General features: G+C 42.9%; 2 long non-coding RNA genes across 2 annotated transcripts; one reads left to right on the top strand and one right to left on the bottom strand.

The window, feature by feature from the left end:
• Positions 1-4021: 4021 nt before the first annotated feature.
• LOC310690051 lies at positions 4022-8868 on the bottom strand. The gene is made up of 4 exons (XR_014517844.1): positions 8575-8868; positions 7676-7871; positions 5978-6044; positions 4022-5471 (listed from the first exon to the last, which is right to left on the bottom strand). It is a non-coding gene; the product is annotated as an uncharacterized lncRNA (long non-coding RNA).
• A 101-nt stretch (positions 8869-8969) lies between these two features.
• On the top strand, positions 8970-13005 carry LOC310690053. Its single transcript, XR_014517846.1, has 3 exons — positions 8970-9477; positions 12360-12493; positions 12598-13005. It is a non-coding gene; the product is annotated as an uncharacterized lncRNA (long non-coding RNA).
• The last annotated feature ends 2800 nt before the right edge of the window (positions 13006-15805 follow it).

The raw sequence follows: 15805 nt of genomic DNA, 5'->3' as shown, positions 1-15805 counted from the left end.
AATATGGCAACCAAAGAAGTGCGATCCTCCTCGAGCAGCCCACCAGCGTAAAGAGTAGGGGTGGGTGGGTAGGGGAATCTGGTGACAACTGAGGTTGAGGCCTTGATGTGGCTGGCAATAATAATAATAATAATAATAATAATAATAATAATAATAATAATAATAATAATAATTTTATACCCCACCCTCTCCAGCCAAGACTGGGCTCAGGGCAGCTATATCCAGAGAGTGGACGAGAGGGAAGAAGCTTCCCCTCTGGTCCACTCACAAATGGTGCCTCCTGGATTGCCCACGATTGGCTGCAACCAGGGGTGAGCCCCAGTACTCGGAGTCCACCCCTGGCAGTCGGGAGGCTACTTTGAGCTGCCACTGGACCACAGCTTCCTCTCCCCACCAGCTGGCGGTAGGCAGTCTTTACTGACCCCGTGGTACACAATTGTAGCTGGAAGGGTTGCATTCACTGTTTTATGTTTTGTGAACCTGCTTTGAGGGTTGGTTTTTTTTTTTTTAAGAATCCCAAGGTGTATAAGCTCAATGTAATGAATGAATTCTAAAGCAAGCAAGCGAACTAATAAAACAACAATGAGAAAGGTTTCAATCATCCATTTGGCCTTCCATTAACCCTTGTGAGAGCAAAGCCCTTTTTGACTGTGTCAGGGACTGGGCAGAGGAGGAATGGTGGAGACCACCCGGACCCTTCCAGGGAGGAGGAAGAGGAAGACAGTATAGATTTGCAACAGGGGGGGGTGGCAGCTCAGAGGCAGATGAGGGGGAAAGCTGGGAAATAATGGAAGTGGAGGAGGCAGAACCAGGACGGCAGCTAGCTGACACATTGTTGTTTGAAAGCATTCCAGACCCTCCATCTCCCAGAACCCGGTGAGCCTTGAAAGTAGGAGAGCAAATTGCTCAGAGACAGAGGGCATGTAGCAGCACCCATAGAAGTGATGAATGAGGAAGTAGGAGAGACGGGGAGTGGAGATTCACTTGGGACAACGCCATTATCCAAGAGGCTGGGTTCTATAGCCTCTCTCTGTAAAGATTGAAATAAAAAAGGACTGTGATAAACTTTTCCTTGCTTCCTGGGCAACCAGCTGACAGCCGCTGACAGCACCCTGACACTCTGTCCCTGCCAGTAAACTAATTAAAAACCACCTGTGCTTCTTAATGATAGGATTCTGCACCTTGATTTTGCAGACAACACTTTCTTTACCAGTACTTTTGCACTAGGAACTCAAGGACATGATCCCTCTGAGTTTAGGTTCCCTATTCAGCTTTGCATTCTCCTTTAGTCTACCCTCTCTGCTCTGTGGAGGGAAACTGATCCCACCTTCTGTCCAAACCCACCATGTGCTTTGGAAACCAACCCATCCCTTCTGCCTCACTTCGCGAAGCCGACTCTTTAAAAAAATATTCTCTCTGAAGGATCATGTTGTTCAAACTGCCTGGTCTCTGTGGGATACTGCAGGATAGGTTTATTTATGTAAGACATTTCTAAGGTCACCTTCCAGGACTATAGACTCCCAGTGGTGGCTTACGGTGTACAACTTCATTTAAAAACACACGTTAAAACATGTAATTAAAATCCCAATAAAAGCAGTTTAAATATGCTCAGTGAAACCTAATCCTGGGCAGCATCCTACTTCATTTCATTCATAACTGAACTCTGTATTTTGTTTTACATTGTTTTAAACTTATTGCTTAATTTTCGGCTTGGATTTTGTATATTTCCAGCCTGAGACCTTCAGCTGAAGGGCAGATATGAATGCTAATAGTAGTAGTAGTAGTAGTAGTAGTAGTAGTAGTAGTAATAAAGTCTACTGAGAGTGTGTAGGGTCCTTCCTACTGAATGTTATGTCCTTTGCTGGTTGAGTAATTGTTCTCTTGCTAGAGTTGCCATATGTCTGGGTTTTCCTGGACATGTCCTCTTTTTTTGTAGGCAGCATGCACATCCGGGTGGATTTTTGAATTTTACAAGAAATGCTCTTTGGTAGAGCACAAGAGTCTTAATCTTGAGTCGTGGGTCCGAGCCCCATTTTAGGCCAAAGATTCCTGCATTGCAGGGGTTTAGACTAGATGAATCAAGAAGAAGAAGAAGAAGAAGAAGAAGAAGAAGAAGAAGAAGAAGAAGTGTTGTTTGGATTTGATATCCCGCTTTATCACTACCCGAAGGAGTCTCAAAGCGGCTAACATTCTCCTTTCCCTTCCTCCCCCACAACAAACACTCTGTGAGGTGAGTGGGGCTGAGAGACTTCAGAGAAGTGTGACTAGCCCAAGGTCACCCAGCAGCTGCATGTGGAGGAGCGGAGACGCGAATCCGGTTCACCAGATTACGAGTCCACCACTCTTAACCACCACACCACACATCTAGATGATTCTAGCGCCTTGAAGCTCTGAGGGTCAACAGGAATGCCGGCCTCAAGATTGCTGACTCCTGACACTGGCTCTTCCTACTGTGTTAAATGATTCCTGAAGGATATATATATATATCCAACTCCAGATAAATGAGCATTGGACTGCAACTTGACAAGAAACTTGACAATGGACTTAATGCCTTGACAAGAAACTCATTAGGTGGCTTTAGGTGAGCCACTATTTCTCAGTTTCAAGCTCACCTCTGCAAAATGAGGACGGAAAGAATACTGTCATACCTTAGAAGACTGCTGCGAGGATGACTGAGATAATGTATGTGATGTGCTTTGAAATATTTGAAACGGGCCATTTAAATGCTAATTATGAGGTGCAAACGGCCACGGCAGGCCTCGGAGTCTTCTAAAAGCAATATATTATCTTCACTCTGCCATGTCTAACAAACCACACAATGCGCTGTCAGTGGAGGGAGACAGGATTTTCATTTCTCCTCAGCAAGTGTGGGCCCACGATGCAAGCCACAGGTATTGGTATGAATGCAAGGATAACAGAACCATAGGCTCCCCTAACCTTTTCACGCAGTGAATCACAATTAAAAGTAATTGCTTTTATCTCTATGGCAAAACACACCTCTGTTGACAAACCCAACCGATATCTAGGAGAGCGCAGTAATAAGGCAGAGGGATGGAGCACCTGGAGAGTGAAATAGTAAAAGATGCGTACTATGCATTCAAATGATTTTCTCTGATAAATAAATGAAGCTGTTTTCTGACGGTGAGGCATTGAAAAGAGAAGAACACACAATGTACCAGGCGGGAGGGTAGAAAGAGATATAGAAATGTGATCTAATGGGGGGAAAAACACCTATGAAAATTGCTACCAACAACATAGACTGATGTGAGAACAGCAACAGTTAAGATTAAAATAGGTTTTCTCATCTGCAAAATAATGGCATTAATTATAGAAATAATGCATTTTTAAACACACACACACGTTATACTTTAGTCCTCAGTCCTGAAGGGCACCCAAGACCAAATATATTTAAACTGTTGTGAATTATTTAGCGATGGAACATGATCTGGAGCTTAATTTGTGTGTACTGCAATGGGGCGATTAAATCTCCTGTCATTAACAAGCCAAAAATGAGTTGTGATAATGTTCCTGGTAGCATTGCCCATGAAATGCAGTCAGATGGTGAACACTGAAGGCACTTGAATGATCAGATTAATTGTTCAACTCCTGAATGGAGGTTCTACTGGACTTTGCCCGAAGCAACATCATAAAGCAAAACTGGTCCGTCCTGCTTGCTCTGCGACAATGACCGCTCCCCGCTTAAATGGGGGGCGCCCTTTGCGTGGACGCGTGCAGCCCCTAGATCTGGAGCGGCTCCTACAGCATAGGCTTGGCTTTGCCTTCCCTCAGGTGGGATACCTGGAGGTCTCCGCCTACCTCAGTCAGCTGTCCTGCGACAATACTGAGAGAAGACAAAATAGTTGCAGTAAATATTTCTTAAGGAGTTTCCATGCATGTATACTTAGGTCCCGGATAAAATATTAATGCAGGTTGTTAGTCAAGCTATGTTGTGGTTAATAATAATAATAATAATAATAATAATAATAATAATAATAATATATTATACCCCACTCAACTCATCTGGCTCAGTTCCCCCAGACACTCTGGGCAGCTCCCAATAGAATATTAAAAACATGATAAAACATCAAACATTAAAAACTTCCCTAAACAGGGTTGCTTTCAGGTGTCTTCTAAAAGTCAGATAGTTTTTGATTTCCTTGACATCTGAAGGGAAGGCTTTCTACAGGGTGGGCGCCACCACCAATAAGGCCCTCTGCCTGGTTCCCTGTAACCTCACTTCTCTCAGTGAGGGAAGTGCCAGAAGGCCCTCGGAGCTGGACTTCAAGTGTCCGGCTTGGATGATGGGGATGGAGACGCTCCTTCAGGTATACTGGGCCAAGACCATTTAGGGCTTTAAAAGTCAGCACCAACACCTTGAATTGTGCTCAGAAACATACTGGGAACCAATGCAGGTCTTCCAGGACTGGTGTTATATTACGTGTCTGTGGCCATCGGTAGCTGTTTTGTTGGCGAGTCTAAGTGTGGGGAAGACCCTCTCCATGCTGTTGGCAATTTCAGCAAGACTTGGAAGTAGAGGTTCCAGAGGATATGATTTGAAGCAGATGTGGCTAATCTTTCACCCTGTTGGGAAACTGTGTACGTGTAGCTACTCACACAGAGTCACTTAAGGTTTGGTAGACAGCCAGAAGGCAATCTGAAGGAGTAAGTCTGCCTGGTGATAACAGAGGCATGGAGACCGCTCCCTGATTGGTCAAGCTCTCTCAAGGGAGTGATAATTCATGGCCTACTAACTGGAATGTGTTAGTTCGAGCTTCAGAGTTCTGTGTGTCAGTCAGTGTAGGAGTTGTGAGTCGTGTAAGAGAGAGCAAGCTAAAGATCCGTGTTCTGTTCCTGTAAATAGTCCACTGTATATAATAAACACCTAACTACAAATTCCTGGTTCCTGCTTCGTCTACCTTATCTGCAGCCAATTTTCCAATTACTTCTGTGGATTCTGTGTGTACTCTGCTAGGTCTGGCTAAGGTCCTGTAACTAGTCAGCAAGTTGCGAAACACCAAATAGGTTCTGCCAATAGGCCCTCCAGATAATGCTGGATTTCCCTTCTATTCAGCCCTTGCCAACATGACCAGGAGTTGATGATGAGAAGTTCCCTGCCCCTGGTATATGGTGAGTCAGCATATCCTTTGTGCTGACTTATTTTTCCAGTTTGCACCTGATAATAAATATTTAGGTGATTGATGAACAGTGACTATAAATAGGACTGCATCCAACAGACAAGGAGTGATGCAACATTTCAGAGTCGGACACTTTAAAGGGGTTGAGAGCCCTCAAGGATAGTGCCAAGAAACTTTCTTCCCCCAATGTCATGCCAATCACAGATTTCCACTAAAAGGGTAAGGCTGAGAGGTGGAAACTCAGAGCACTTTGCCATCCTCACAGATGGAGTAATTTGGCTTCTCTTAAATGGGCATCTTTTTCTTGCTTATTCCCCAATTCCCAGATTTTCTTTCCTACAAGAATAAAGAGAGATAAAATATTTGACTGTATCTGGAGAAGGCAGAACAAGTCATCAATCAAATGGTTAGAAAATAAAGGAAAGGTTTCCTATAATAACATGTAAAGCTTAAGGAGCTATTAAAAATATATATATCAAGGAATTCAGTCCACCCCATTCCCTGTGCTTTCATGTCTTTCATGTTGCTCTGCTGTGCATTCTCAACCAGCTGCTCTCTCTCCTCACCATGCCAGCTGCATCGCAGTTGGGATCCCTGATGCCACCTACAGAAGTAGTTTGGCAGCTGGTTAAACATTAGAGTAGACAAATAGAGATCTCCTAAGTGACTGGCATTTTCTTACCCGAGCCATCTAAGCAAATAGAAATAGTATGTAGATTACCAAACAGAAGGTCATCACAATGATTAGCAAAAATCCATTTGGCCAACATACAGATTTTAATATTAGAGAAAAAAAGGGTGGGGGGTGGGAGAGGGAATCAAATGCATATGATGTTGTTCACCTGAAATCGTTTGCTGTCCACACTGCCAACACTCATCTTGGAATTCGTAGCTCTTATTTGAGCAGATCTGTTACATGGTTTTTTAAAAAAACATGTTGTATCAGGAACGACAAACAAATTGTTCTCTTTATCAGATTAAATTCTGTTTCTTTGATCTGTCTAAGCTTGAGCATTGGCCATCTTTCTTCTGCTTTTAGTACTTACATGTGGATTTCTCACGCCCCTCCAATGATGCCCTCTTTGGTTACTTCTGTTCATCCCACACATATTAACATATTAACATACAGTGGTGCCCCGCAAGATGAATGCCTCGCAAGATGGAAAATTCGCTAGACGAAAGAGTTTTCCGTTTTGGAGGTGCTTCGCAAAACGAATTTCCTATGGGCTTGCTTCGCAAGACGACAATGCCTTGCGAGTTCCTGCTGGTTTTTTCCCTCCCCCCCTTTTCTAAGCCGCTAAGCCGCTTATCAGCTGATCCGATCAGCAGATAAGCCGCTAAAAGCCGCTGATAGCGCTAATAGCGCTAATCCGCTAATCCTTCAATGGGCTTGCTTTGCAAGACGAAAAAACCGCTAGACGAAGAGAATCACAGAACGGATTCTTTTCGTCTTGTGAGGCACCACTGTACTTTTTCTAAATAGGTGGAAATAGTCAATAGTAAAATTGTGATGATGACGATGGAATAGGACACCCCTATTTTCATCAGAGAAATGTTGGAGGGTTTTCTTCATTTATTCTTAATAGCTTGATATCCCTTTTTGGTCCTAGATAATTTTCATGTCTATATGAAACAATGGCATCATTTATTTTATTGTGATGGACAATTCCATGTGCTTTCGCAAATGAGTATTGATGATTTCCAGGCAACAGAAATACCGTATTGGCCTGAATATAAACCTCCCTCCCCCCAAAAAAACTTCCGACCGTGAAAAGGTAAAGTGTGGCCTAAATCCGTGACCTTACAAAAATTGGCTTTTGTAATATTGCTGCTGAAATGGTGAAACAGCTGAAACAGCTGAAATGGTAAAATGGAACGGGTGTGAGTGCCTGCGGAATTTTAAGGGAGCGGCTTATTTTTGGGTATTGTCTCTCCCCCCCCCCCAAAAATTTTAAAGGTGTGGCTTATATTTGGGCCAATACGGTACATACACCCCAACATTTCTCTGGTTAAAATAGGGACTTCCTATTCCAAAACATTAATAATAATAATTTTATTATTTATACCCCATCCATCTGACTGGGTTTCCTCAGCCACTCTGGGCGGCTTCCAACATATATAAAACATAATAAAACATTAAAAATTAAAAAACTTCCTTATACAGGGCTGCCTTCAAATGTCCTCCAAAGGTTGCATAGTTACTTATCTCCTTCGCTTGGTGTGTGTGTGTGTGTGTGTGTGTGTCACATAACTCCATACCCACCAACATTTCTCAGATGAAAATAGGGATGTCCTAAGGAAAAGCGGGACATTCCGGGATCAAACAAGAAACCAGGATGGCTTCTGTAAATCTGGGACTCTCCCTGGAAAATAGGGACACTTGGAGGGTCTGGAAATAATGAATGAAATGCTGCCTATACCCCCCCTTTCATCCATTCTGTCTTGCTGCACCAAGGGAATTTTATTTCATTTAACACCAACCTGTCCATCCATCCATCTGTCCCCCTCTCTCCAATTTGAAAATACCATTTGCTTTTTACCTTTCCAGTAGCAGTGCTCTTCTATAGTTACTGATGGTTTCGGCCTGGTTTTATTCATCTTCACCTAGCACCCACACAATCTTTTAGTATTCCTTTCCATTTCTCTTCTCTTTGTCTTTATTACATTTCAGGCCTTTAGGTAGGGATCACAGTGAGTTTTTGTCCATTACGCAGTGCTTTGTACATGTTAAATGCTCTGGAAATAATAAATGAAGATGATGAAATAATATAAGAAAAGCACTAGTGTTTTATTTCATTTTTTTTTGCAACCTCGAAACTGCCCTCCCTAAGAAAGAAAAGGCAAAGTTACTTCCAACTTGACAGAACTGCATTGCACTTGATAAACTTCAATTATCCCCAAAGAAACATTAAACCATTGACATTATCCACTGATAGCAGATGTTCAGGACCATATACTCAGCAGATACACTTGTGCTGAATTTTTAAAAAGAAAAGGCAGGAAAAAAAATCTTGAATCTTAGACGTCACTGCTTTTAGCACTACATTCTAGCACCCAAGCATCTGCAGAAAACTATTCGCCGACAAGTGTTTCAGACAATATATCCTAATTGGTGAACATTCCCATTTACTTATTGCACTGTTTGACAGAATATCTGGCCCAGAGATAACATCGGAAGTGCTACTTCAACTACAAGTCCAGCTTGCATTCTGCAAGGATAAAGTTTATCTCTTCATTTAAAAAACATGTACACATTGCCTGTGACATTTGCAAACGAAATTACTTTTGAGTGTGGGAGATACTTTCTTTACAATAAAGATTAGGGCAAATTAGAGCAAAACTTGTCCTTTATAGCTGTGAAGTATTATTTCATTTTTGGTTTCATTTTAAAGCTGGGAAATCACTTGTTGTCATGTGGTAGATCACAATTCTAACATACCTTGGCAGGACGCGGAGGACCTATGGAGCATAATGGTTCTGGAAGTTGAAGGTAGCGGAGTTGTTAGGTAGCGGAGACAGAATTCTGTGGGTGAAAAACCCCATCTTAAAAAAAGCAGAACCCACCCTGCAAGGATAAAACCAGTATCATCTTTTGGGAAAAGACTGAGGAAGGTTCATGAAGCCTTGATCGTACCTGGAGCTTTTGTTCCATGCAGGCAGCTTTCTCCCCCCACCCCTGATGTGGCGTTTGCCCGTTCTTTTGAAAATGTCTGTACAGGGGGAGAGAAAGAGTTAATAGGTAGGCTCCGCCTCTGGCTTTTCTGTTGGTCTACCTGTTTTTAAAAGGGCTTAGCTCTAGGGTTGGTTAGTTAGTTAGTTAGTTAGTTGGTTGGTTGGTTGGTTGGGAGAAGGCAGTTGGGAAAACAGTTGGCAGACAGTTGGAAACAGAGAGACAGTTAGTGCAGTTGGTTCTTGTGTGAGGGGAGGTAGAAGAGTTAGAGACAGGATAAAATAAGACTAAGAGGGTAAAGAGTAACAGCGTTTCGAATGCATTTAAAGTTTATTTGCATTTGCAATATACTACAATATCCATTGTTAACTTAAGAACCTGGCTGAGACTAAGTGATTTGCCAGGGAGAACCTGGTTGGTGGCAGCGGATTAGTGGTGTATGGGTCAATAGTCCATGAGACGACCGGGGGCTCCGTACGGATGCCACACCCCCCTCAAATGAGAGAGGGAGAAAGAGACTTGGAACCAGTTGCCATACAGAGAAGACGTGAGCAGGAGTTTCCCTTTCTTATCATCTGTTAGTTTTTCCCTTTGAAAAGCACTTTGCACAATGTTCTGCATTAACCAATCATCATGAAGGTTCACATCTCTGTAACCAACTGCATGGAAATGGTACGTTAGAGAGTAAAAAGTTAGTTTGATGGCCTCCTTCAAATGTGTGGCAAGAGCTCTTTATCTGTAAGATGACTGACTTAAAATAAATTATGATTTCTAGTTATATACATTTCAATAGTTTTACAATCATCCTAACATTTCAAAACTCGACTTCCTCCCTCCTCTCTCTGCAGTTCCTTAAATTTATTTTTTACATTTCCTGCATATTCTAACTTAACTTATTATTTTATTCACTTACTATATATATATGTTTTTATGAAACTGCAGGTTACTACAGTAATCCTGCCAATGTCCTTCTCTGTTTACAGTTTGTAAATATTCAACAAACCATTTCCATTCTTTTATAAAAGGTTTGGTATCTTGATTTCTTATTCATCTGGTAAGTTTCACCATTTCTGCATATTCCTTTTTTTTTTTAATCCATTCTTCTTTTGTCGGGATTTCTTTCCATTTTGGGGCAAATAACATTCTTGCCGCTGTAGTCACATACATGAATAAATTTGAAGATGTCTGACTGACGGAGACTCTGAGCCTCAGCTGCTTCTTTGTACCAAAATAAACAGTTTAAAGTTCTTTCATAAGAAGTGGTGACTGTTCTTGGCGCAAGCCAGAGAACCCCTCTTCACCTATTACAACAGTATATTTCTCTATGCTTGCTTTAACGAGGCCAGCCTATACATATCTACTCAGAAGTAAGCCCCACTGAAATTCAATGGGACTTGCTCCCATGTAAATGTGTTGGGATTGCAGCCCCAGTTAGGGCTTATCTGCTTTCCCCCAGGAAGAAGCAGTGCAAATGTCAACTGGGTTTTCTCAGGATCGATGTTTGCTCCGATTTAGCACTGAAGAGTAGGTTTTCTGGGAGAAAGCGGTGGGCCAAAGCGAAACCACTCAGCCCCATGCTTTCTAGCCACAGGACAAAGGAAAGTGTAAACAAGCCCTTAATATTTCAATTGGACAATGTCAGGGCCTCAGGAACAGAGGCACAGGGGAGAGAGGAAATGGAAAGCGAAGGGGAAGAATCGGAGAGCAGCGTAGGGGGGTATAGCAGTGACCCGAGAGATTCCATGAGCTTCTCCAGCGAATCAGAAGATTCCCAAAAGGAGGCGCCGATGGTCAGGGCAAGGGGGGGCCAGCGGGGACTCCCAAAGCAGCAGCTGGAGATCAGGACCAGCTTCCCCACCAGAGCGTAGTGGGGGGGGGGGAAGGGTCCCATGTGTCAAGGGCAGCGTCTCCTCCAGCAGGGAGAGAAGATGAGTCGGGACTGACCACACCTCCATTGGAGAGTGGGGGAATGGAGGGGAGGTCAGGTTCAGCTAGCCTCCCTGAAGGGGGAAGCAGTGACAGGAGCAGTGTAACGGTCAGGAGGAAGGTTGCCGGCTGGGCGCGCGCGCCAAGTTCAAATGTACAGGCGCGCGGGACAGCAGAAAGCCCGGATTGGGAACCAGGTCCTAAAGCCCGCCGGAGGCAGGGAGAAGACTCAGGGGACTCAGCGTCAGAAGAGTCTAGGAAGGGCGAAACCCCAACTGACAGGCGGACCCAGAGGAGGAAAGAGCAGAGGAAGAGGTGGAGCAAGGCTAGAGTCTTAAACTGGTGTCTGGGGGGAGGAGACTCAGGCGGAGCTTCAGCGGTCTAGAGTTTCAGACGTAGAGCTGCACGCTGCGGCTGTTAAAAAGAAAATGAACTTCAATAAAGACTTTTGTATATAACAACGGATTGGCGTTGGTCCTTTGTGAGCTGGGACCTAGGGCAGCTCTGACAGACAAGAACAGATAACAATGAATCTGCAGTTCATTCATTCATTCACTGAATTTATATACCGCTCTATACTCGGAGGTCTCAGGGCAGTTCACAGAAAATATCACAATATCTAAAATCAAAATAAGAACAATGGGGAGAGCATTCCACAGATGGGGAGCAACTGCAGAGAAGGCCTGTTCTTGTGTTGCCACCCTCTGTTCTTGTGTTGCATGCCCTCTGAGGGCATCAGAAGATGATCTCAGGGTTCGGATGGGTTCATATGGAAAGAGGTGGTCCTTGAGGTATTGCGGTCCTGAGCCATTATCAGGACAACATTAAATGTTACCTATGCCCCCATCACACACACTGGCTGAGATATGGGAGTTGTTTTCCGATAGTGCCATTCCATAGTGCCATTTTCCATAGTGGGGAGTGTGTGTTAACAACCACATGGGTGGGGCACATAAAAAGAGCTTTTCCCACCTGATTTGCACGCTGCCAGAAAGTAGAGGCATTTAATTGCATCCTGCCAACATGGCCTCTTTCTCTTTCTCTGATGGAAAGAGAATCAAAGCTCTGATAATAGCAGGTCTGTTTCTTTCTTCCCTTCCTGCTTTAGTACTTTCCCTAAGGACAGGAGTTTGATTCAGTTGACATTGTAATTCCTCTAACAGTTTTAAGTTGAGTTTTCCTCCCTTCTGTGTCCTGAAAGCGGAACGCTCTGCTTCACAACAGCCAACAGTTTCACTCTGCCGGAGAGAGGAAAACCAAGATTATTATTATTATTTTTGTTGTAAGTCCTACAAAGTTCTTAAGAAAATTTTACAGAAATGATGTTGTTTAGAGATCAGTGATGTGGAGATGGAATTTAAATATTAAGAGGCAAGAATTTGCCTTCTGGTGAAAGATGATATTTGCATAATAGCAAGAAGGGCTCCTTTGTTGGAAACAAAATTGCTGACTGGAATCTGCAATTCAGGTGCCTCGATGATCTTCAACCTCGTTTGGCAATGGGAAATATGCTAATTTGGGTGGCTGGTTGTCCATCATAGACTGAATACTCAATAGGAACAAACCTGAGAGAATGTACAAACAGTACAGCAAAAGTAGACACTGAGCAAAAATTCCTCTTCATACAGGTTCAATAACAATTGCTTTTAATGGAGCTCAACCAGTTTACACCATCTGAAGAGCTGACCCAGAACATGAGTAAACAAGCTTAGTCTGTCTGAATTTTTCAAAACTGCTTACCTCACAGAAAAATCCTACTGAGGTAAGGATGTGAAAATCCATTATAAAAATGCAGTGTTTTGCCCTCTTTCTACCTTGGTAATAATTGTAAATTTAATGCTATCTGCTAATATGTTTTTGCCTTAGGATACTCTGTGGCACAGTCAGGCAAACCATTTGAGTTCGCAAAAGAAGAATGAATATGTTTTACACAAACGTTGTCCGGCTTGGTTCTGAAACTCACTGGGCAGCAACGGGTAAATCACTCTCTTCCAGCCAAACCTACCTCAGAGGGGAGTTTGGGGGCTAAAATACCAGTTCTTTTGAGGAAGGGCATAGAAGTTCATGAATCCTCAGGAGATAATGTGCTGCTTGGTAGTGACCTCAAGGCTTGGCTGCTACAAAGAGGTCCTGTCTTTGTTCAGAAGTCAGTTGTTTCTGAGAAATGAAACAATATCTGAAGCTGTTGTGGGAAGAGCAGCAGTGGACTGTTGGTATGAAGTTAAGCATTTCAATATCCTCCTTCCTATGTACACCCCACTGTACATAAAAATGATGATGATGATGATAATAATAATAATAATAATAATAATAATAATAATAATAATAATAATAATTTTATTTATATCCCACCCTCCCCAGCTGAAGCTGGGCTCAGGGCGGCTAACAACAATAAAACAGTACAAAAGTACAGCATAAACAACACTCTAAAATCATTCATTATAAAATTAATTAATTCAAGCCACTGGCAACCATTGGGCCATGATCAGCTTCCACATCGCTGACAACATCTGGCAAGACCTTTGGTGAGAATCCCAATAAAGCCTTTGTGACTTTTTCTTCCAAGGGAAAGAGGTCTAGCCTATTATTTTTCTTAACGTTGTAATTTTGTACAAGTGTATAGGGCTTGTATAGGGAGTCGATATTCATAAATGAAATCCCTGCTCCTACAGCCTGAAGATGTACAATGCATTGACAGCTAAGAATGGAGGGCGAGACCTGTAGTATTAGACCAAAGGCCTATTTAATTCATTATCCTGTTTACACGAGCCATGGAAAACCAGAAGCAGGAGATGGGATGGTGGCATTTGGAAGCAAGTTGCCTTTGATCCTGTAGGTCACAAGGCAGCCAGAAAGGTCACCCCTGCTAGCTTGGGCTCCTGGCAACAGCATTGCTGCCAGGGGGGTGAGGGGGCAAGGCAGTGGGGATCTTGGTTAAACCCTCCTGGGTTTAGACTGCACTCTTAGTTTAATAAATGATAGTTCATGGAATCACAACATTGTAGAGTTGGAAGGGACTCCAAGCATCACCAAGTTCAACTGCCTGCAATGCAGGAATCTCAACTGAAGCATCCATGACAGAGGATCATCCAGCCTCGGCTTACAAACCTCCAAGGAAGGAGTCCACCAAAGGGAAACCGTTCCACTGTCAGACAGAAAGTGCTTCCTGAGGTTTAGTCAGAATCTCCTTTCTTGTAACTTGAATCCATAAGGTTTGGGTCCTACTCTCTGGAGCAGGAGAAAACAAGCTTGCTCCATCTTCCATGTGACAGCCCTTTAGATATTTGAAGATGCCTGTCATATCTCCTCTCAGTTTCCTCTTTTCCATCCAAAACATAACCAGCTCCTTCAAGTGCTCCTCATAAGGCTTGGTTTCCAGACCCTTTGTCATCTTGGTTGCTGCACGAATTCTGTTCGCTCAGAAATGGAGGTCTCAAGTAGCATTTAATATCAATGAACAGATGGATAAGTTTGGGGATATATTTATTTTTTGCTTTAATATTGAATTCAGTATGTTTTCTGAGATCCAAAGAAATGGGACAAAGACAAACTAACTTTAATGCAAACCGGACCCTGTTTTTTTTTTTTTAATACAGTGGTACCCCAGGTTACAGACGCTTTAGGTTACATATACTTCAGGTTACAGACTCCGCTAACCCAGAAATAGTACCTCGGGTTAAGAATTTTGCTTCAGGATGAGAACAGAAATTGTGCAGCAGCAGCAGGAGGCCCCATTAGCTAAAGTGGTGCTTCAGGTTAAGAACAGTTTCAGGTTAAGAACAGACCTCCAGAACGAATTAAGTACATAACCAGAGGGACCACTGTACTGTCAAAAGGATGTTTGCCTCCTAAAGTACAATTTTTGAGGGATTTTAAAAGGTCTTGAATTTGCATGTTTCTTTCTTTTCTGCTTCTAATACCCTAATGTCAAAATTAGGGATTTATGAGGAGATGGTAGCAATAATGTTTCTGGCTTTGTGCTCACCCCTCCCTCAAACAACTTGGAAACAATCTCTGCTGTGGGCAGGAAGAAAAGGTGATGACATTGACGATGTATCTGAAATGGATTTTCCTCTCCCAAAAAACCATTGGGAACAATCAGGAGAAATGTGGTGGTAGTGATTATAAAGCCTCTGCAATGCCAACAGCAACAATTAATAGCCTCCCAAACTATCAACCCTCGTGAGCAACTGGTTCTTGGTTCCACCAACTGCAGTTGCACAGTGTCACTTGTTAAGTGTGGAAAAAAAGAAAACCAGAAGAAACTCAGTTGACTGCTGTTCCATCGGTGTAAGTTCGTCACAGTCGGGATCACGCTCCAAATGTGATATTTGCGCACACACGATTTACCACTGCCTGTTTGTTAAAGTTTATTCTGGGCTTCAGATCTGTTTGTAAGTGATTTCCTGTGACCTTCCTTCAGTTGTTCATGGATCGTCCCTGGGCTTTACTGATGGTGGCGTAAAAAAAGCAAGTGGGGAAAAAAGCAGTGTGAACAGGAAAGGAAATTTGATTCACAATGCTAATTGTGCCAATATGTGAAGCCCTTTTTTCCTCCTGTCTTGTTCAAAGTCAGAGGGTTCCTTTTTCAGGGAGGAAGTGGTTCAAAGTGCTGGCTTCCTGTTATGTTGTGTTAAAGGGCTTTTAGCAGAGGAATGGTATCGTTTGTGATGGGAAGATGTTCGGCTTTGATCAGGAGCTTTTGTGCTCTCTGAACACCCTTGTTCTGTTCAGTATGCTGCATGCGCGCCTGTGGGTTGCTTGATCTATGTGCAGCGTATTTTGTTCACTGTCGTTCTTGTCACAGTATTATGCAAAGCTTATTAAAATGCAGAAACTTTCCTCCCCTTACAATTATTTCTCCTATGCAATTCTTATGACCTCTGGCTAAGGCACCTACTGTATATGCCTTACAGAGTAATGAGCTTTTGTTTCTGCCGAGAAATGTTGGTTTAGCCTTCCTCTAGTCTATAAATCTACACGGGTTGCGCCAGTGTATCTATGCTGCAATGTTGACTCTCCTGCAGTTTCTTTCGTCCTCAGCTCCTGTTGTGTACATAAATAGAAACCAAAC

The sequence above is a fragment of the Podarcis liolepis genome (assembly GCF_965112155.1).
Source record: "Podarcis liolepis genome assembly, chromosome: 12".
Taxonomy (NCBI): Eukaryota; Metazoa; Chordata; class Lepidosauria; order Squamata; family Lacertidae; genus Podarcis; species Podarcis liolepis.
Note: the sequence above shows the minus strand (reverse complement) of the source record. Positions and strands in the feature narration are given on the sequence as shown.